Below are 21,445 nucleotides of genomic sequence, written 5' to 3'. Positions count from 1 at the left end.
TGTGGGCACAACGCAGCATGCTTACGAGTTTTTGATGTTGATTCCTTTATGTCCAGAATCACAGGCTGGCCTGAAAAACAGTATTCACTGCTTCTGATTATGCACAGGTGTGAGACAGAGTGGGAGGCTGCTCCAGAGCTATCTGGGGCAGGGGGAGAGGGGTCTCAGAGCTCATTAAGTCACTGGTCCTCAGCTGCCAATGTGTGTCAGATGCAACACACCCGTGTCTTCCCTTGGTGCTGACCTGGGACCCTGCTCTTGGATCCAGGATGTGGGAAGCAAGATCTGATTCCCTAATCCTCAGTGTTTATATTTCTTGTGTTTCTGTGCCTCAGTATAAGTAAATTAGTAGCTGTCCTGCCTGGAAGTTACTGTTGGGTAGCTGTATCCTGAGTCTTCTCTTAGCCACAACAGACAAAAGGTGCAACACAAAGGGAAGAAAACAAACAAAAATTAATATTAAATCTAGGAAAACAAAAACACTGCAGTGCCAAATTCTCCTTTGGTAAATCAGCACAGATTCACTGTTGTTTACATCAGCTAAGCAGAAGAATGGAAACTGCTGACAGAATGGGAGCTCAGAGGCACATGAGTCACCACTCATTGAATTTCCATACTCTCGTGACCTAGTAATGTTATTGGGGCATTCAGCAGAAGATACTGCTTAAGATGTTTTTCTTCCCAATAAACAATTTTTTGCATTCAGAGTGCATACTAGAGGTTTCCGGAAAGCTTTCTAATAGTGAAGAAACAATTCAGACTATCAGCTTGAAATTAGTCAGCCTGCATCTCCGGCAAAAACTACTTGCCAGGGAGATGTGCTAGGGTAAAACAGTCTCCTAAGGGAAGCAGTGGAAATTTCGTATCTTGACACATCTCAAGCTACCCTGGATAAAGCTCTAGTACATGCAGAAGAAGAAACAATCTTGCTTTTCACAGGGAGATAAGTTCAAACATTAAGCTGCTGAGATACTTTGGAGACAAGTGCAATGTGAGGTCTAAAATAAACAGAGCACTTCATTGCACTATCAGTAATGAACTGTAGACAACTATCGTGGTTGTTGTACTCTGCTCCATCCTGTAAAATACTGAACACTGTAATTTTTGTTAGAGAGAACATACAGTATTTTTTAAGGGAAAGGAAGAAAAATCTCTGCAGTAAAAAAAGACACCAAAAATAATTACTTAGGTAATCATGCTTCTGAAAAATAACTAAAAGCAAACACATAAATTGAAAATCCATGACCAAAACAATGTGTTATTTTAAGAGACACACTTCTCTTCAGTGTATGTTTCAGTTTCCTTCATATGGACAGTTAAATTGTCCTTAATCTCAGAATGATATTTCAAATAGGATTTATGGTCAGTATAAATACGTTTCCGTACCTCACTTTAACTGATTCATAAAGATTCTTTCAATGTGTAAAACATTTGCTCTAATTTGGGCTCAGTGTTCACCATTTTTAGTGGGTCTGACTCTAAGTACCTCAAAAAAATTTCTTCTGCTGCAGAAGAAGTTGGAATAAACATTCCAGCCATTTAAAAAAATTAAGTGAATAGAATTTGAAGGCACAATGTTGAACTGGCTCCTGAAGTACTTACACATAGTTCGTGGAATTTCTCAATATGAAACATGTATTCTGAAATCCAGAAATCCATACCAAGCCCCCTGTTATTTTCTAATCCTTCGGTAATGCTTATGGTTGCATGAAAAAACTTTTAAGGAACATGGGTAAGACAAAATAACATAACTTTTGCTGTAATTAAATGTGAAATCAGGAACTTAAGAGTTAAAATACACACACAGGAGAGAAATCCCTTTCCATTTGTTCTGCTTTGTCATCATTTTTCTTCAGATAAGAGCAACCTTTCTTACCAAATTATTTATCAACGATTCTTTACTTAAACTTATACTTCCTGTCATAAACTTTGGCACATACAAAGCATATTGTTCCAACTTAAAGTTATAACATAATTACTTTGAGCATTTTGTGAAATAAATAGGACTAGCAGTTAGACTTCTTTGCATCAGTCATAAAGAACAGAGAACTCGGCAATTCTCTGCTAAGGAATAAGAGGCTGGTGCTAAAGCTCATTTTTCCCCTGGTTGTGCCTACACCACTGTGTCTGTGGTGGCCACAGTACTGCAGTTGCGTCCGTAGCATAAGGATAAGACCTATCAGTAACAGTCATGTATTTCCATGACTTGAGGCATCCACGGCTACCGAAAAAGAATATTCTCTCAAGTAAATCTTTAATTATTTTTTTTTAATTGAAAGACCGCTAATATGTTTGCAATACATAAAGCTTTGTCCCAAAAAGATACATCATTCTAGCGATACATGAAGCTGGGTAGCTAGTGCTTCTTATTTCCCATCACAATCAAGTGATCTATTGGTATGACTGGATGAAAATATTTTGTTGCCTTTGCAGAAAAAAAAAATAAAATTATTTACTGCATTTTCGCATTTCTTACTATAAATTTTTTTGCCCAATATTTTTTTTTGAGTCGCATTAGATGTATTTTAATCATCTGCTCCATTTGTATGCAGGCCTCCATCTGACAGTCTGCTGTAACCAACAGAAGCACTTCTGTATATTTTGTGATATGTCTTATGGTAATCACTGCTGTCTGATCCATGCAAAATCATTTCTCTGCTCCTTCCACAAAGTGACAGTTTCTGTCTTTTAGTGGGTATAGCCTGGCTTCTCATCAGAACATGGCTACTGAGGCAGTGGTCAGTCACAGTCCAGAAGAGGCTAAGAAGTCAGCCAACTGAAAATATAGAAATTGTGCCTCAGTCCTGTCTCATATCCCTGTCACTTCTCTCTGTTTTGCATTGCACAGGACCAATTTATCCTAGAATCTACATATACAGCAAACAGCAAGTATTGTTCCCATACAACAAGTTTTTAGCCTGTGTAGACATATTGAAAGTGGCAGTCTCTATGTACCAGAAGAAGTTGAGCATAGAGGGTAATCTAGTTACAGTTCTCCTGGGCAATACATTTCTAGTTCAGCTTTTCACGTCTCAGCAATGATTTGATCATATCTGTATAAAGTCTGAAAGAAATACAACAATTTTTGGTTTTAAAGGAGTTACATAAAATGTAACTGCTGTTAGCTGTTAACAAGTACATAGACCTTGATTTCAAGCCATAATGTGTCTTTGATAAACAAAATTACATTCAGCAAAGGTAGCTTAGATCAAATCACTCAAACATTGTTCTCAGTGAGTGAGCCCTCCTGGTACCTCCCTGGCTCACCCCCCGTTGCCCACTGGCTCTAGGCAGATCCTTCAGACTTCAAGCAGCATGTCAGCATGAAAACTGGGAGACGCCAACCAGATATTTTTTAACGATGAATATTCTACTCCTGTCCCCTGTCAGCATCCCCATGTCACTGCCTGGAGATGCAGGGAAGTCCATTTCTCTCTCCAGCTGCACCTCAAGCTCCAGACCCTGTAAGGAACTGCAGTTCTGCTGTAGCCACGAACTACTGAGCCGGGTGGAGGTTTCTGGAGAGGTCCAGTAAGAATCCTCTCTTAAAACATCCCAGCTCTGACAGAAGAAACTGGACACCGCATGTCAGTCTCCACCTTGCACACAGTACTTACTTCACAACCAACCTCAGCTATCTGGGTGTCAACCATTTGCTCTTTATATAGCCACTAACATCATTTTTTTTCAGAAGTTTCGTTGCTTGCATGAAGTTTCTTGTATGGATTGCAAAGCGGAATTGTGAAGCAATATTGTGTTCTAAGCAGCAATCTGAAACACAAACACGAATCCATGATTATTTCTTGCAAAGCATTCAATTCGGTGTAATCTTCAGAAAAGAAGAGCCTTATTTCTTCTGAGCTTGGTCATTACTTTCTGTTTAAGGATTTCTCCAGGCTGAATTTTGCACTTAGAGCAACATTTAATCAACACTTATATTGCTTAGCATTGCACTGTGAATGTCTGATCATTTGACTGACTAATCCAATCTTCTCTCTCCCTGTGCAACACTGAAATGAGGGACATCTTTTAAAAGGGGGGAAGGCTAGTTGCCTGAAGGTCCCCATTCAGGAGAACAGGACAGTCTCTTAGTCACAAGACTGGCAGCCAGTCTAAGTGGAGCTCTGGAGGGCACCCCACCTGAAGAAGGCACAACATGTTCCATACCATAAGCAGGCAGACACAGCAGCTGCACAGAAGATGTGCTGGCTCTGTTCCTTGGCAGCCTACAAACCTCTGCTGGTGGTCAAGAGGAGAAGAAGGAGAGACCTCTTACCCTGCCTTCTCATTCTTCTCTCAAAGACGCTAGCATGTCCTGCAGCAAAACACCCTGTCGTGGCTAGCACTTTGCACAGAGGCACGTAAGACAAGCTTCTGCCTTGTCCTTCTGTCTTCTCCTCTGTACTCTGATGATCCCCGCTGAACCAGCCTAACCTCCCTACTTGTGCAGCCCTGGCTCAGTCATGACGCCTCATGGTGCTTTTCTTTACATGTCTCTGCAAACAGGACACTTCCCTTCCCCACAAAATGACTGTGAGACTTATTTAACATCTAGTTTAAGCATAACAATATATCTACACAAAGCTGTATCTAATACTGCACATTGACTTATTTAGATTTTCCATTTAATGCTAGTGTTCTTGTAACTTACAATTAAACAATTCAGTTTTGTCTGCCTGTGGAATATCTTTCACCCAGATCTACACTATATAGTGTTTTGAAAAACTGACTGTAATATGCACAGCTCTATACAGCCACATACAACCACAGAATTGCACACGTGGGAAGGGATTTTTGCAGATCACCCAGCCCAAACCTCTGAGTTTTGAACATCTCCATGGACAGATTTTCCAGTCATCAGGAACCTCCCCCAGTTGCCATGATCTCTCAATGATGGCAGAGAGGGACCTCACCACAACACCAGACAGCTCCAGGAGCAGCCTTGGGTGCTTCCCCTCTGGTCCCATGGACTTGTTTGTTCAATTGTTAAAGACTCTCTGTCTATATCCTTCTTTGTGTTTCACTCCTACAGTCTCTGTGGGAAAAGGAAACAAATATTTCTTCACTATTCCTTCTAAGGTAAATTAGGAGAACAGAGCTGAGAATGGGTTCAAAAAGCAATTAAACAAAGTCATGGAATAAAAATCAATCAGAACTGTTCCATGCTGAGATGCTGATACTACCACCTGATACGAGACAGTCCTTATCCCAAAGATTGCCAGGCAGTAAGACACAGGAAACCTCACAATATGCTAACCACTTTGTTCTTCTTTTCCTTGCACATCTGTGCCTGGGCACCGTTCTTGTTGACTTACTTACATTGAAGAATAACAGATCTGAACAGCTTCCACACCACCAGACAAGGTCCTGGACCTGTTTGTCCAACCCAGCAAATTCTTACCCAGTATGTTTAATGATTTTTCTCTGCTATTTAAAGCACAATTTTTAAAGCTTCCTCTTCTGGTGAAAAGTATTGTATTACAAGTACTCCGGTGATACAGGCTCAGATGTGAATGCCTGACCACTCAAACGACCAATGCTGTCAAAAAATGCTTTTATTGCACTAGGTGCTCATCAACACAAACTACTTGCTAATGAGACTATAGCAGCAGAAAACTAAAAACATTTTAAACATAGCTTTTAAACAGCCAACATAAACTGCACTTACAGCACCTAAAAACACTGGAGCTGATCATAGTTACCTCTAGTCTCCTCTATCACTTTCTCCTACTGTAGCAAGGCTTAGGTAAGTGTTATCAGTCATTTGAGTGCTAGGTAATTGCAGAGAGATCTTGAGTCTTTAAAGCTATTTATTGATTCCTGACCTCGGCAAAACTACACAAGATTTAAATCCATCTCCACTTTAAAATATTGTCGTACCCTCAAGCAACAAGTGGGGAACTCTCCTCATCTCAAAGCTGGTGGCTTCATGAGGATGGCAGAAAGTGGAATAGGAGGTTGTTGTTCCTACAAATAGTTATCTGAAGTCATAGTGACCTTTGTTGAAAGCTGCACTGAAGAATAAAGAAGAATTATATAAACTGTGCATCCTTAAGAAAAGGCAAAGGTACATAATGGCATCAAAGTCCATTAATTCCTAATAGATCCTGTCACAAAGGAGACCTTTGCTATTAAATGACTAATTCAGTCCACTGAGTTATTTTTATCTCTAAAACTCTACCTTAGCAATCATTTTCATACAAAAAGACCTATTACTTCTGATTTTCAGGATTTTTTTAATGTGTATATTTAAAATCTCATGAATATTCTGAGGGCTTCCCATGTGGAGGTCAGCAAGGGACTGTGCTAGCACTGCCCTCTTTAATATGTATATTAGCCACTGGTGGTTGGGGAGATTGCTAAGTGTACAGAATAAGCAATTTGCTGAAGCCACAACTCTCTGCTTCCCTGCCATCAAATGTAGATGAAACAGAGTTTTTCTTTACCCTGCAAAACAGACTCTCTCCGAGACTGGAAGTCAGTCCAGCTAAGGAACAGGTATTAGAAAGCTGCAAAGAAAATGGGAGTGAAAGAAATGCAATGAAAAATATAAAAACTATATGAGTGTTAGTCAGTTAGCTATATGTTATTTATTCTCTTCAGTATAGGTTTCATTGCAACATTGACGGAATACAAATTGACACAAAATTCATGTAAATTTATGTAAATGCATATATAAATGAGTTGCAGCCCTCAGGCTCCTGGCAAGTTGCCACAGTGTCTCTGAACAGAGCAGAGACTTTGCACCACTGTAGTACTCTGAGAGGTGTTATTGTGAATTAGAGTGTAGTTTTCTGAGAAACATTAGTAGCTTTATCAGTTTCTACATGGAGTTTGCCAGGGGCAAAAGAAATACCACTTTGTGAACTTTTGGCTTCTTATCTGAGGTAGTAATACCACTGAGCCTAGAAATAGCTCACGTGTGACCATTACAAACTCTTTCACTTTCTCAGCAGAGTTTATGGTTACTGTGAGACAGAAAAACTCAGCTCATGAACATGATAAACTTCACTGGCATTTCTTTGGAATCTGTAATAGCCATGAACTCAGAAATAGCTGGTTCATGACCATTATAAACTCCTTTGGCTTTTCAGTAGAGACTTTCTAATAGCCATGAGCACAGAAATAGCTGGTTCACAACCATTAAGATCTTTGTCAACATGTCCATTGGGAATATAATGGTTGTAAGACCAGGAACAGCTAGTTCAGTTTTTACACTTTTTTTTATTTTACTTTTCATACTGAAACACAGCCACGTCGCCAATAATTTGCCAGTAACAAATACTACCATCATAGAAGCTTACTTAGCCATTCAGGGATAATGCAACAGAATAAAATATAATACATTAAGGTAAATGGTGGGACTAGAATTAGGTAGCTTTCCAAGTCTTATGGCTTATATCTGATGATTTTTCTATCTATATGTCATGGTATTTGTCCCCAGTGGATTGGCATTCACAGAGTCCAATCCCATCTCCATTCACAAGGGGAAAGGACAGCCCACAGGACGTGTCACAGACAATAACAAAAGTGAGGATGGGGTACTGAAAGTGTGGTGAAAGTTCACGGATCCAACTCTTCTTATTTTTCCGTATAAAGGATCTCAGGATGAATATGCCACCTCTATGGCCTGTCTATAAAAATACCTGTGGCCAGGTTAACAAAGGTACTTGCTGAATTTTTCTAACTGAAGATACATAGAGTCTAGCTGGTTGTTTGTTGACCATATAGCCAGGTTAAGATGGCTGAGTCTGCATGCAGACTGCCACCTCAGCCCTTAACAGTCTACACGCATAGCCTATGTTCAGCCAGGGCATAACTGAAAGGTAATCTGCTCATGGCCCTCTTGAATCTCCACAAAACACTTGATCTCTGCAAAAGAGTCTCCTTCCCTTCAGAAGTCTTCTGGATCAAGTGTGGGTGGCCTTCGGGGTCATCACAGGTCCTTTGCAAGAAACTGCATATTTACAGGTGCCTACATGACAACTGAGTATCATTTGGAGGTTTCTACCAAAGGAATAAAAATATAACAGGATTTAACCTCTAAATCTCAAAATAGAAAGGAAACATTGAAGTACTTTTCCTTTGTGATCCTCCTGGGTGCCTTCCTTCAAATTCCCCTATGTGAACCCTTTGTCACTCATCTTCTCCCAGGTGTCCCATCTAAAAAACACCTCTATTACCAGGGAGAGAAGATTTTCTGGGGGCTGAAAGTCTTTCCTCTTAATAGGACTGAGAGGGGGCAACAAGGCATAAAGGTATTGGTGGCACAGGGGGAAGAATTTAAGTATTTATATGCTCATCTCCTCACTACTTTGGGGAATGTATTATTTCTTTTAATAAGAAGTGTTTGTGCAAATCAGCCCCTCTGAGGCTACGCAGTTGTAGTCTTGGGACCTAATTCTGTTCCCACCTGTCAGCAGCCAAATCTCTATTGCTTACAAATGAAGCAGCCCTGGGTTCTTTGGTGTTTTCTCTATATTTCCCTCTAAGAAATTGTTTTCTTTAAAGCTCTGACATCACATGATGCAACCCACTGTAAAAATGATGCTCATGGTGCATATAGATGCACAGAAATGGAGGAGTGATTTTTCAGTGATAATGATAATTCTCTGTGGTACGGCAAGCAGGGGAGCTGAATCATTGCAGGATAGAAAGCCCCTGGAAGCGTGTACTAACCCATCGGGCTCCAGAGAAGAAATCATGTTCCGGCAATTAAACGCAAGAGGAATCAAGCATTTTAATTAATTTTAACTGAATTTTCACTGTTTAAAAATCCCCAGCCTTTGGGAAGGAAAATGACAGATGGGGCTTTCAAGGAAGTTACGGGATGGAATAAAAGATTGAATGGGCAAACTGGCAGGAAAACAATAAGAGAAAGAGATGCCAAAGAGTGTTGTTATGGTGGTGCTGGGAAAGGACATTAGTCCCAAGAGAAGAGAGGAGGCGATCAAGGGCCTGATCCTACAACTCTGTATTTGCTTATGTGAATGATCTCATTGATCTTAGCTGGACTCTGTGCCTGGGAAACTATTTGTGGAATCAGATCACAGACTGTTAGAGAGCAAATGCTACCTCCCTCATTGCCTAACCTGCAAACATTTAGCCAGAGGGACAGATCAGGAGGTGGAGGGAGGAGGAGGAGGAGAAAGGGAAGAGGAGGAGGAGGTGACAGTGTAAGAAGAGAAAACAACACAGCAGGAAAGACTTTGGTCTAGTGTTAGCAGAGCGATGTCACGGATGCCATCTTGCCACCCCTTGATCTGAAAGAAAGGGGAGATCCAGGTATTTCAGATTGTATTTTGAAAATCAAACGCAGTTCCTGGGTTGAGATTTACTTCACCCAAGGCTTAGCCCAAGGAAAATTCTGACAATACAGTTATGAAAACCCTCAAAAAATAAGAAATGTTGATACAAATATATCTAGTCTGGTGCAAAAGCCGTATCCTACGGCTAGATATATCATACTAGGCTATGATGTATCATGAGACTGCTAAAAATTAAAGCTCTCCTGAAGAAATAAACCTGTCAAACTAAAAATTTTGTGTTAAATATTCATTTATTGCATTTTCCTTGTACTCGTTACAGTACCTGCACAATCCCAAATTCTAAAAATGTATTTGAATGCCTGATTCCTACTGAAACCAGTAGGAGTTAAGCACTTAAACGTCTTTGAGGGCTTGAGTTCTAGTTCCCTGGTATTATAAATTTAACAGTGCTCTACCCATTTTCTCCTAATGATGCTTCATCCAGTTTCTGATTGTTTATTTTGTTTCACAGCACTGGTAGCACATTAATAATAGATATTTATATACAGGAGCTATCAAGAATGTTTTCCAGTGAAAAAGATTTTCACTTCCAAAAGCTTTGGACTGAATAATAAGTTATACACACATTAGTTACTGCAAAAAATGGTATTTATGGCAATTGTATTTTCTCTAGGGCCACGGATCTGTATCTGTCATTAGGTGCTAAGGTGCTCCTGTCCTTGATGATGTAAAAGCTTACTTTACCAGCCTTTAGAGTAAAAGCAAAAGAGTAGATGCAATGTCTTCTATTCTATTGCATAAACTGCTGCTAATCACAGAGTAGTTTAATTGCCATAGTGAGCAAACTGATGCTTTTAGCTCTAGCTTTATAGTCACTGATGTTTTTCAGAAAAGCTTAGGGAAAGGATTTATGGAAATTTAAAACAAGAATAAAATTAAACATTGGTTTTTCTTAAAAAAATGTGAAAGTTGCTTAACTTCACTATAGGAGCTACTGTGTAAAAATATATCTATCCTGAAGCAATTGCAATCACTTGCTGACATGCAATCAGAAGAAAGGCAGACAGAAGAAAACTGTATCATCTATTTATAAGCCTGGGAAATCAAGAATATTCACTTCTAATCTTTTCCAAGTTGTTGGCAGGTAGGAAGGTGGACAGAAAAACAGGAAAACACAGGTAGGTGACATCAGCAATTTCTTTTGAGGTCCTGAGCAGTATAAACTAAGAGACAAATAGCTCAATAATGACATCATGCCAGAGAAGTCTGTCCTTTCACCACCTGAAGCATAGTTTAATCTGTCTAAGGCCATAAGGATCAGATCTATTTTTAGTAAACATAATGCTAAATAACTTTCTTTGCTTTAATTGAGCTTATTGGACTAATCTCTAGAGATAGGAGGTCAAGGCACAGTTCCTTAAGAACTATGGCTGTAGTAAATATTAATATTGTTGGCATTTTTTTTTCTAAAATAGGCAACTATAATATTATTGATTCTGATCTCTCTTGTCTTTTGCACAAATGTAAATGCAATTCCATGGCCTCGTTAGAGTTTCTCCACTTTTATTCCAGCATTGGTAAGATCAGAAACAGACTCCATTTCACCATTCTGAGGAAAACATCTGGTTTTTCATGATAGTAATCTTTTTTTTTTAACCAATACTTTTGTGACCAAACTTCTTTTATTAAATATTTAGGGTCATATCAGGAGGTGCAAAGTGAAACCCTAAGCACAATCATCACTAAGTTCCCAGAGCTAGAATCATATATAATGATAACATAATTTCCTGTTATTGATGTGAATAATTATTTGAATTTATTTTCCATTATAAGATTTTGACTATTCAGACTCAAGATTGTCTAAATGTATGAAGTCTGAAAAATGCAAGAATCTAATTTTGACGCATTTGTTTCCCTTTAACAAAAATTTTTGTCATGAGGTATTTTTTTCTTGAGCTATATTTTAGAGGCTTTCCCCACCCCAGGTATCTATCCTTCCTATACTCTTGTCAATAATTAAAATACTTCCCAAAGGCTCTAAGAGGGCACTTTCTCATGAGTCCTCCAATTTATCAAAGGGTGTCTACCGCATAAATATAGAAGAATGCATATGTACTCGCAAAAGATGCTCTGGGACTACAAAGCAGGAGTGGGTACAGGGTAAAGGGATAGCAAGGGATAAGGTAGAGCCACAGTAACAGATCAGTTTGCTGTTTAGTTTCTGTGAGGGTGTATCCTGGCTTTCAAAGGGAGATGCGGCTCCAGGAGCCCTAGCTTGTGGTCAATATCAACACCACGTTCACCACCAGCTGGTGGCACAGAGCTGAGCTCCATGTTATTGCCACCAGAAGTAGGCACACCAGTAGCATCTCTTCCTTTTCTGTTGCATAAAAGGCGGGACACAGGATGACAAGAACAATGAGTTATGCATATGCAGAAGAGTTGACAGACACATTGCAGGTGAGGTGAAGTATAAAACTGTAGATTAGGCCTAAAAAGCAAATAAGAAAGTTGCACCTTGATGATCAATACAGTGACCAATTGTGTAACTATCACAAGTGTTGAGAACATCCACACTTTCTGGTAAAAGCTCATTCAGATACCTGAAGTGTTGCTGTTCCATACATCTAGAGGGGCCACCATTGTTGTGGTGACTGGCACTTTCTCAAAGGCTGTTTGGAGATCACTTGAATAAGCACCAAAGTCTTTTCTGGGACTCAATCCAACCCCTCCCCATTTGTCCCCCCTTGGCTACTCAGAGGAAGAACTAACAGTCCCCAGGCATTTTTGTTTTTTTTTTAATAGCCAAACAGCTAGACCACAGAGCGCTGTGGCAGGAAATCTGGTATTTTCAGACCCTACTTAATCAATACAGTTATTTGTACTTATTAAAAGAAGCTCATTGTGATGAAATGACAGAGAAAGACTTATGATGAGCAGGAATCTCCACCTCGAATTAAAAATGTCTCATTCGCTGTGTGCTGTATAAATCTGGTGTGTATTTTGGAAATACCTAGTATGTGTCAGTTTCAGCTGAAGCTTATAATGTAAATAGGCATAAGAACATTTGGCAGATAACCCAAATTACAGCTTCGCCACTGCAATTTCATTAGAAAACAGATATATTAGAAAACTAATCTGCTAGGAGGTGTGGAACAAACTGACACTTGCCTTTAAGCTCTTACAATGCCTGAATTATAGAATTTATTATTATTATTATCTTAACATATTTAAATTAAAGTCAATCAAGTATGTATCTGAACTCTAGAATGAATTATCATCACTGTGTCACTGCCTTGAAATCCGTTAATTATCTAGGAAGGATCCATTTGGAGACTTGCTGCACAGATAGATATGTACCATATGCCTGATCTGAAGACTTTCACCTGTCATTTAAAATAAGATTAATCTCTTGAATATCAATACATGAGCGCAGGGTCATGAATCTGAATGAAATGATTCTAAGGCAAACTCATAATAAAATTAAAATCCAGTTTCTTTTTTCTGGAGGCTAAAATGATAAATAGACTTCGCTGTCAGGTCTGATGTTCGATTTAATCAGTAATAAATAAAGAGTCCCAATCACAAAAAGACCAACTGGCTGCCAGCTCAGACTATGCGTTGGTCTAACACCTGTGTGCAGAGTACACCTGTTTTCGAGGTAGTTTGCAAAGAAAGTAGCTTATAGGACACGTGACAAGGAGGGATAGGGAGTTAAAGTCTTGTGGAGATCTACAAGATCTGGGGACATTAGCCACTAGATAAAGACTGGAAAACAGCTGCTCTGCAGTGCAATTTAGGACATACAACAAGCTAAATATTCAAGGTGAAAGCCTGACTCCAGTTAAGGCAGCAGCAAAGCTCCCTTAGACTTTTGAAGGCCAAGATTTTCCCTTACCTCATTATAAGTATCTTTGAACACAGCTTTGTAAGATGATGAACACCCAGAAGTAATGACTATTTACAGTGACTGCCAGAGTTATGATTTGATTTCAGTTCAGGCATATGTGTTACATTTCTTCATACCCTATAGGAGAGGAGATGTTCTGTACATGTGGGAATAGGTCCTTTATAAACTAGCAGTAAAGCCTGTCTTCACTATCAGGATATTGTTTAGGTCTCCAGAGAAAGGAACAAAACCTCAAAGAAAGGAAAATCCCCTGTGCTCTTTTCTTCCATCCACCCTCCTCTACACAGGAGCAATGAAAGAAATTCCTTTTGTTACCTACAATTTTCCTAAGAATTTTTATTTTGAATTTTCCTTTGACAAAGTGGAAAATGAACCAACAAGACAATTTACATGGTTGGTTAGTAGTTTTTATAATTAAAAAAAAAATAAAATTAAAAAAAGTCATAGGACAAGAGCGCAGTAAGGAACAAGGAAATAAAGCAGCCCAGCAAGGAATAACAAGCAATAAAACGTTCCTATTGATTTCGTAAAACAGTTCCAATTGTTCCTGGAACCTGATTCAGGGTCGATTATGACTTATGGGAAAGGGAAAAAGGACAAAGTCCTAGTAACAGATAGAAAACATTTTCAAATATAGTCTTTAGACCCTGGGAGGAAAAAAAAAAAAGCAAAGGATATTATGCAAGCTGAGAAATCATGCTTTTTATTCGAAGAAGAAATAAGATGAGTCAATTTCATTCATAGTTTACATCCCTGGCTAGCAGGATTCCATAGATATTAATTCAAGTCTACACAGGATCCACTTTCAAAATCCATTAATTTTTTTGACTGGTTTAGAAAATTTCCTAGTAATATTGCCATTTTCTGGTAACTTTCTCCTGAACAACTTCTTCAAGAAAATGTCCAAATGGGGTACATTTTTTCGGCATTCCTACTCTCACATCTTTGTCTGCTCTTATTTCCTGAATGTTCAGTCTTATCCGTGTTTGTTAAATCTTTATAGCCCTATCTCATCTAGGGATTTACATTCACAAACACAAAAGCTTTCACTGTAACAAGGTGTCTATCATGGAATATTTATAAACACAGGAAGATCGGAGCTAGGTTGAACCAAAAAGCTGCAACAGAACCTGTTTTGACCAGTCATCAGCAAAACAGCAAAACCTCTCTCCCAGTTACCACAAGAACAGCTTTCTAATAACCTCCTCCCCTACGAGATTACCTCCAGTTACAGACCTTGCTAATATCCAATAGTAAACTAGGTGTCACCCAAAGAAACAAGGTGATATCCATGTGTCCCCCCATGGTTAATATCTCACTTGCCTGACAATAAAATGTTGATTTTATTACAGTTCTGCATGGGGTTGGCTGACGTGACTTGGTAATTCTGTGCTAAAAACACACGGCTCTGTCAGCGGCGACAGCCGTAGTGTTTTATGCTGTTTCCCATCACGGCAGCATCTGAACGCTCCCCTTGTCAAATCAGCCGCATTAGGAAAATAAATTTCCTCTGAACCGCACAGTTGCAGCCGCTTTTTCTTTTCTCCTTGCTTTGAAGTTTTGATAGCACATACTTTATGTCTTTGCTGGCTTGTGGTGGTGACTTGCGTGTTTCTCGGGGTTTGAAAAATCAGTCTTCGTAGCCCAAGAATGCCCACAATAGTTCAAAGCAGCAGACCATGCATACCTTTGGAAATAGCCAAAGAAATTATTCCAAGAACTTCTAAGATAGACGAAATAACCTTGCAGACACTGCTTTTTCTGAATTCTACCTAGATAACAGTGAACTTAAAGCATTAGGGTTTGTATTTTTGATCTTTTTTAGCCTTTACAATGTCGCTACCATGGTTCTATTATTCATAAAAATTACAAACCTTATTATGACTCTTTGGAAGCTCTTGGTTTCTACAAGAAAGTGTTAGACAGAACTGTTCTAATAGAGAGAAAATGAATTATAACATCCACAGAAGCTTTCCAAAAGAATTTTGCTAAGGTTCAGGTACGGATCAAATTTTAATCTTAACTCATTTAATAGACCTTAGTATATTGAATAGGGTAAGATAGCATTAGAAATAGTCCGAGATAACAATATCAGTACCAGCTTAGCAAAGCATGAGTAGCAGTTGTAAACAGTGTGTGCCTAGCGTAGCTTTAGTCATGGTAACAAGAAATAAGATGTCTGGAAAGCATCAGTAGTGAGAACATTCAGATTTTTAAAGCTGAATGAGAGCTTTCAATGGGTGAAGGTCAGAAAGCTGCTCTGATTGTAAACAAAGAAGAGCTCTGTCCCCTCTGGCACTGAACCCGTATTCCTGATTAGATTCCCATCTGCACAGGCCCTAAAACCTTCTTGAAATTCAAACCCTGAACTGAGGTTAAGTTAGGTAGAGTGCATCCTAAGTGTCATACACCTGCAGCAATTTCTAGAATAAAGATTCTTCCTTTTTGTTTATTATTCACACAATTACAGATCTAGTATGTTCCATATTACTGTTACATATGCTAATAACAACTAGCCTGCACTGTGTTGCTCTTTCTTTACTTATTTAATCATGCATTTATTTTAATCCCTTACTATGAGAATATGGTTCATCTACAACCGGTTCTTCAAAATATTTTTGTTTCTAGTTATATCTAGGGTTTAGCACAAGCACTCTTTTACCAGTGCAATGCTTCGAGAGTTTGACAAACACTGCTTATTTAAAGAGATTTTATTTGCAGTGATGTTCTATATTTCAAATCATTTTAATAAATTAGAGAAGGAACGCTAACTCTTCAGTTCTCCAAAACATGTGGTGATGGCACAGAAAAGTGATAAACAACCTATTATTTAAGGGTGACCACATCCACAGAAAAAAACACCTCAGTGTTTGATTTACACTCAAATCAACTTCATCCCAAGACAGACATAAAGAAATAGGTACAGAAGTGATGCAGAAGCAGTTATGGAAAACATCTATTTACTGTGGTTCAAATACTTACAGACTGATTACTTGGTTTAAATTCAATTTTAAATATATAAAAGGGAATAATGATTATATATGTCTATACTTTAGATCCACTCAAAGACATTTTTCTTCTTTGATTCAAATACTACCAAGGTACTCCCATGCACGCTGTTCTTAGGTCAAAATGCTTATCTCTCACTCTCTGAAAAAAATCTTGTTGAAGGCAAAGACTCCTATTGAGGTCATATTCAAACTCAAACCTTTACCCCACCATAGATACCTGTGATTTGCAATTTAATCAGTCAGAGTAATAATTTTGACACTTCTGAAGGGTTATTGGCCCTCCCAATCTAACTTTGAGACTTATTAAGGGACCTTTCAGATAGCAAGGTGGAGTCATTTCTCCATAAACAGAAACTTGCTAAGAACTATTGCTGTATTTAATACAAACAAGTCATTAACCCCATGGTGAGACAGTGTTCCCTCCTCTCTGGTGTTCAAAGAATTCAGCTCTCAGTGTACATACTCTTTACAAACAAGAACTTGTATTTCTTGTAAACATCTAATCTGTCAGTTGTATTTTATACAAGGATATAAGTTACAGCGTGAGGTGGCTCATTGTGTGTTGCTGATTGAGCAAAGAACTCACAGGAGATAGTAGGTTTGAAGGTTTCCTTAGTCTGGACTTCGGAGAATATCATATTATACTTCCCATTCTCCTATGCCAAGCAATCATGGCTATGATGATGAGTACTTCTTTCATTCCAAACCTAGAAAATGTTCTTTATTATGTATTTTTGAAGTACAGGTTCAGTCAGGTGTAACAAGTAAGGCCCACAAGCTCCCACAACAAAATTGCTTCTTTGTTGAAGTCGGACCCCAGGAAAGGCTGAACTGTTCCAAGCTGGCACCAGTTCTCAATTTAAATGATCAAAGCTGAAAACACAGCTGTCACCTTGATGTCTGTTTGTTGTCGGTGTAAAAATTTGTACTCACATCAGTGGTTAGAGGTTCTGCTTCACCTGTTACTGAACATAACCCAGTTGTGTTCATTGCAGCTTTTACTGAAAAAAGCAACAAACCACCTAAATCCATGTAACTTAGACATTCGCTCTCTCTAATGGCAAAGCAGTGTAAAATAGTTTGTTGGACACCTGATTCCTTTCCTTGCAAACTCACCTGGTTCATTGCCGCAGCTCATTGCCCTCCAACTCTGCCAACTTGAAAGGGCTGTAGGACTGCTTTGGGCTGCTTTGGACTGTGCTCTGATCACAATCACCAGCAGGATCAGAGGGTTTGTTGTTTTTTTTAAGAAAAACTACTTCTGAAGAGGGATTTTGATCATTTCAATGATCCAGTTTGCAACACATCCCTACAAATAGTTGTATCAGCACAGTTAAGAAAGTAGTAGGAGAAATATAGCAGAGAGTGGGCACAGGTGGAGGAATAGGAAAAATCAGAACCTCTTAAACTGGCTTTGCTGATGGGAAAAATGTTACTGGGATAAAGTTTTCAGGGTATGGCTTTGTTCAGCAGGATGAGCCAAGTAACTGTTTTGCTGCAGGAAAAAGAGAAAGCCTGCACTCCCTCGCCATGTGTGGACACCCACGCCTGCTGCTTAGCTTGTGCCAGCTGTGCTGTTTGTCTGCTAGCACAGAGGGACAACCAAGAAGTTTGGTGAATTCAGTTCACTAAAATGATACTAAAACTCAGTGAAACAAAATAGGTAGGGTTGTTGCTATCAGTCTTTTTTGGTTTTGGTTTGGTTTTTTCCAACTGAGGGACTTGAAGAGAAGGGAATTATGCTTAAGGGTGGGAAAAGAAATGAGATGTGGGAAAGAGTCAGGGCATAAAAAGAAAGAAGTGGAGAAAGAAAAGGGCAAATGAGGTCTGCCCCTTCATGGGTAGCAGTTATTCATGTGGCTCAGCTGTGTCAGGAAAATTTGCCATTACTCTCTGAGAAAATAGCAGCACTAATAGGAAGATAACCACTGCAAGCAATAAAAATTATTCACATGCAGTGAGGCTTCTTGTTATAAAGACAGAAATGGAGCATCATTAGTAAGCAGAACCCCTCTGTGTAATGTTATTTTCATAGATATGTGTGTTCATACTGCTGGCACTTCAGCAGGTGGAGATGAGAGGCTACAACCCAAGCTGACCAGGCTGAACTTTGGAGCAGGGGTTGCAACAAAGCTGTAAATGTGTCCATCATCTGACATAATTTTTAAATCTGTCTGAGAGGCAACTTTATGACATTGAGCCATCTTTCAGGGACTGGTCTTCCTTCCAGAACTTCCCAGCATGCAACCTGCATTGCCTTCAACTCCTCCTAACCTTCATTTAAACCAGCAGCATTTGTTGCATGTGGCTCTGAAGCAAGGGCAAATAGTAGGATGCCATTGCCAGAAATCACTACAATGCTGCTGTTCAGACAGGTTTTGTCTCCTCTGCGTTATCTACATGATTCAAAATAAGGATAGACCAGGCTCTTTCTTTTGCAATAGTAACAGCCTTGCATAGGAAGAAGGAGTTAGAAGCCTGAAAGCACTGACTTCTCGCTGGTAAGATGATAAGATGTTATCATTGATAAGTTATTAAAATTCCTGTCTGATACATACCTGCCATTACATGAAAACACAGTTCTTTCTGATTTTTGCCATTTTCATAGAAGAGACTTTTTTTTTTTTTTTTCCCATTGGCATGGTCCATTTTTATACTGTGTTGCATTGGAGTTAACCCCTGATGGAGCAAACAGTAGTTAAACACACAATACTTTAACATGGGGTTAAGAAACCCAAAACACATGACAGAATCCAGGCCTGAGAAATGAAAAGGAAGCTTTGTTTCCACAAGGAAACAAGGTAAACAGCATCAGGGCCAGCAAATTACTGTGTCCTTTAGTATGACTGTGCAAAATAGCTTTACCTATTGGCAAAATTGCGCATGGGTCTGGACTTCCTCGCCTACAGCTTATTAATGATAAATCCAGGAGTCATTCCCTAAAGCACTGCCTCATCCTGCCATTGGTTTTGATTCTGAGAGCATCACCTAATTTTCTACTGACCTCTTTGAACTTTGGGTACTCAGCACTTTTCTGAGCAGAGCCATAAGCTGGGTAATGTTCAATGGTTTTGCTGCAAACAAGTCTGCCTTCTGGTGGATCATCATTATTATTATTGTTGTTATTATTATTATTATTAGCCTGGATCCTTTAAAACAATCATTTTCTCTCTGGAAAAAGTAAACAAACCTTAATGTTGGGAAAAATTTCTTCACTCTCTTTCTATTGTCAGCACGCCTCTGATTACTGCTGTGGCTGACACCCATAGCCTTTGCTCTGTTTACTTTAAAGAATAAGCCACTGCTGTTTGATTTAGGTTTTCATTTTTAATGCGTAAGCCCTCTCTTGATGCTGCATTCCAGAGAAAAGAAACCAGAGTTCCTTTAAATATCATGCAGGGTGCCTCTAAAGCCAGAGTTGTAAATGTAAATCTCCCTAGCAAATTTATATCACTGAGATTTATAGGGAGGAGGGGGGAAATCCAAACATGTAAGCACCAAGTTCCCCTGGCAGCGTTAATGTGACAGGTGTACCTCAGCCCAGCCAGTCACTTTTCATTCAACTGTCAGTACACTTGCTTAATGCTTCTAGCTGCATTGCACCAGTGTAGCTTTTTATTCTAAAGGTCAGCCACCCACACCAAAGTTCAAAAAGACATTTAATGCAAACAAAAAATTACATCAAAGGTGAATTTCATCAGACCTGACTTGAACTAGCTAGGCAAGGTGAGGTTCATTAATACACAGGTTCCAAATTTTCAAGAAAAAAATCGTGTCAGGGCAAAATGAACCACAAAATGAACCACATAATGAATAAGATATAAAGAGCTGTATTCTTCCTTATGCTTTTATCTGTTTAAAGTACTCAGGCTATCACAGTTACACAAGGAGGGATTTGTATATTTGTATATTGAATAAAAAAACACCGAAGAACAGGACTTAACATTTCATACTTAAGAGAGAAATAAGGACCCTGATCTTCTCTCAGGAAACTCTGTGCAGCTGATTAAGGTGGCTAGAAACTGGTTTTAAATTATCGACTATGAATCCCCAACTCCAAGTCCCCCATCTCGAAGGCACTCTCCAAGGCATTGTACTGGAGGTGCCTAATGAAGATGTGACAGCTGCTCCAGCATTAAATATCAAGTGAGTGATGATCAATCCAGAGCCCTGCTGTCTGAGGCTGCCAGATCCTTCCCCCATATCACTGAGAGAGGCAGAAAATGAGCTGCAATGACTAAGTTAGACACCAGTAGAAGATGTCTCTGTACGGCTCAGTCTAGAAGGAAAAAAATATCCCTCCCCTTTGTCTTTTCTTTCCTTTCTCATCCCTGGAAGGAGGTGGCAGAGTGAGCACAACAGCACTTTCCAAAATCCCAAAATCTGAGGATCCCACTAGGTGGGAATATTCCTTCTCTGGCCAAATTGCCTAGTTTTTATGCTGCCAGGTGAACAAAGCAGCCACTATGTCCAAGAGGACTTGAAACAGGGTAACAAATGTGAAATTAAATAGATTTTTGGTTTGGTTTGGTTTTATACAGGACCAAACAGCTGCTAAAGATGTAAACACAGTCCTGTTTAGCATGGAAACCACTTATACAAGTTGTTTGAATTGGCTGATCCTCAGCACGGGAAAGAAGATGTTTATATAAATCCTACACTTCATCCCAGATAACAACATAGCGGCATCTTAATCCGAATGACACCGGGCCTGATCTTTCAGACTCTTTGTGTGAAGATTTCCTGATGATTTCCCTGCGTCAGAAACAGGTTACTCATCAATTTCTAAGTGCAGTCGTCTGATGCAAATATTTACAGTTCTTCATGGGGCAGCTCCAGTCCTTGGGCCTCTTAGCTGATTTTGTGATACCCTGCCTGCACCAGGATTCCTGGAAACACCTCTGGGGATCTACAGCGATCCCTGGCACTTACCTGACTATGCTAAAGCAAAAGGAACTGATTTTCAGATGGACTTGAATGTTTATGCAGTTTTTTACAGTTCCAGAAAGTAGGCATTGCAAACTGTCCTTCCAAAGAAGAGAAAAATGGTCTGAAAAACCTGAATATCTAACTCAACCACTTCAAACATGGGGAATTGGACTCTGGCTCAGGACTTACCATATCTGATCTTCAAACCTTTCAGGCTCTTTTATATACCACAAAGCAGGAAAAACAAAGAAACAAAACCTCTTTTTTTTCTCGTCGTTAGTCTAGAACTAGAGTTAATAGTCTTTTTTTTTTTTTTTTTTTTTTTT

This window comes from Calidris pugnax, unplaced genomic scaffold (genome assembly GCF_001431845.1).
Source record: "Calidris pugnax isolate Ruff unplaced genomic scaffold, ASM143184v1 scaffold69, whole genome shotgun sequence".
Lineage (NCBI taxonomy): Eukaryota > Metazoa > Chordata > Aves > Charadriiformes > Scolopacidae > Calidris > Calidris pugnax.
Note: the sequence above shows the minus strand (reverse complement) of the source record.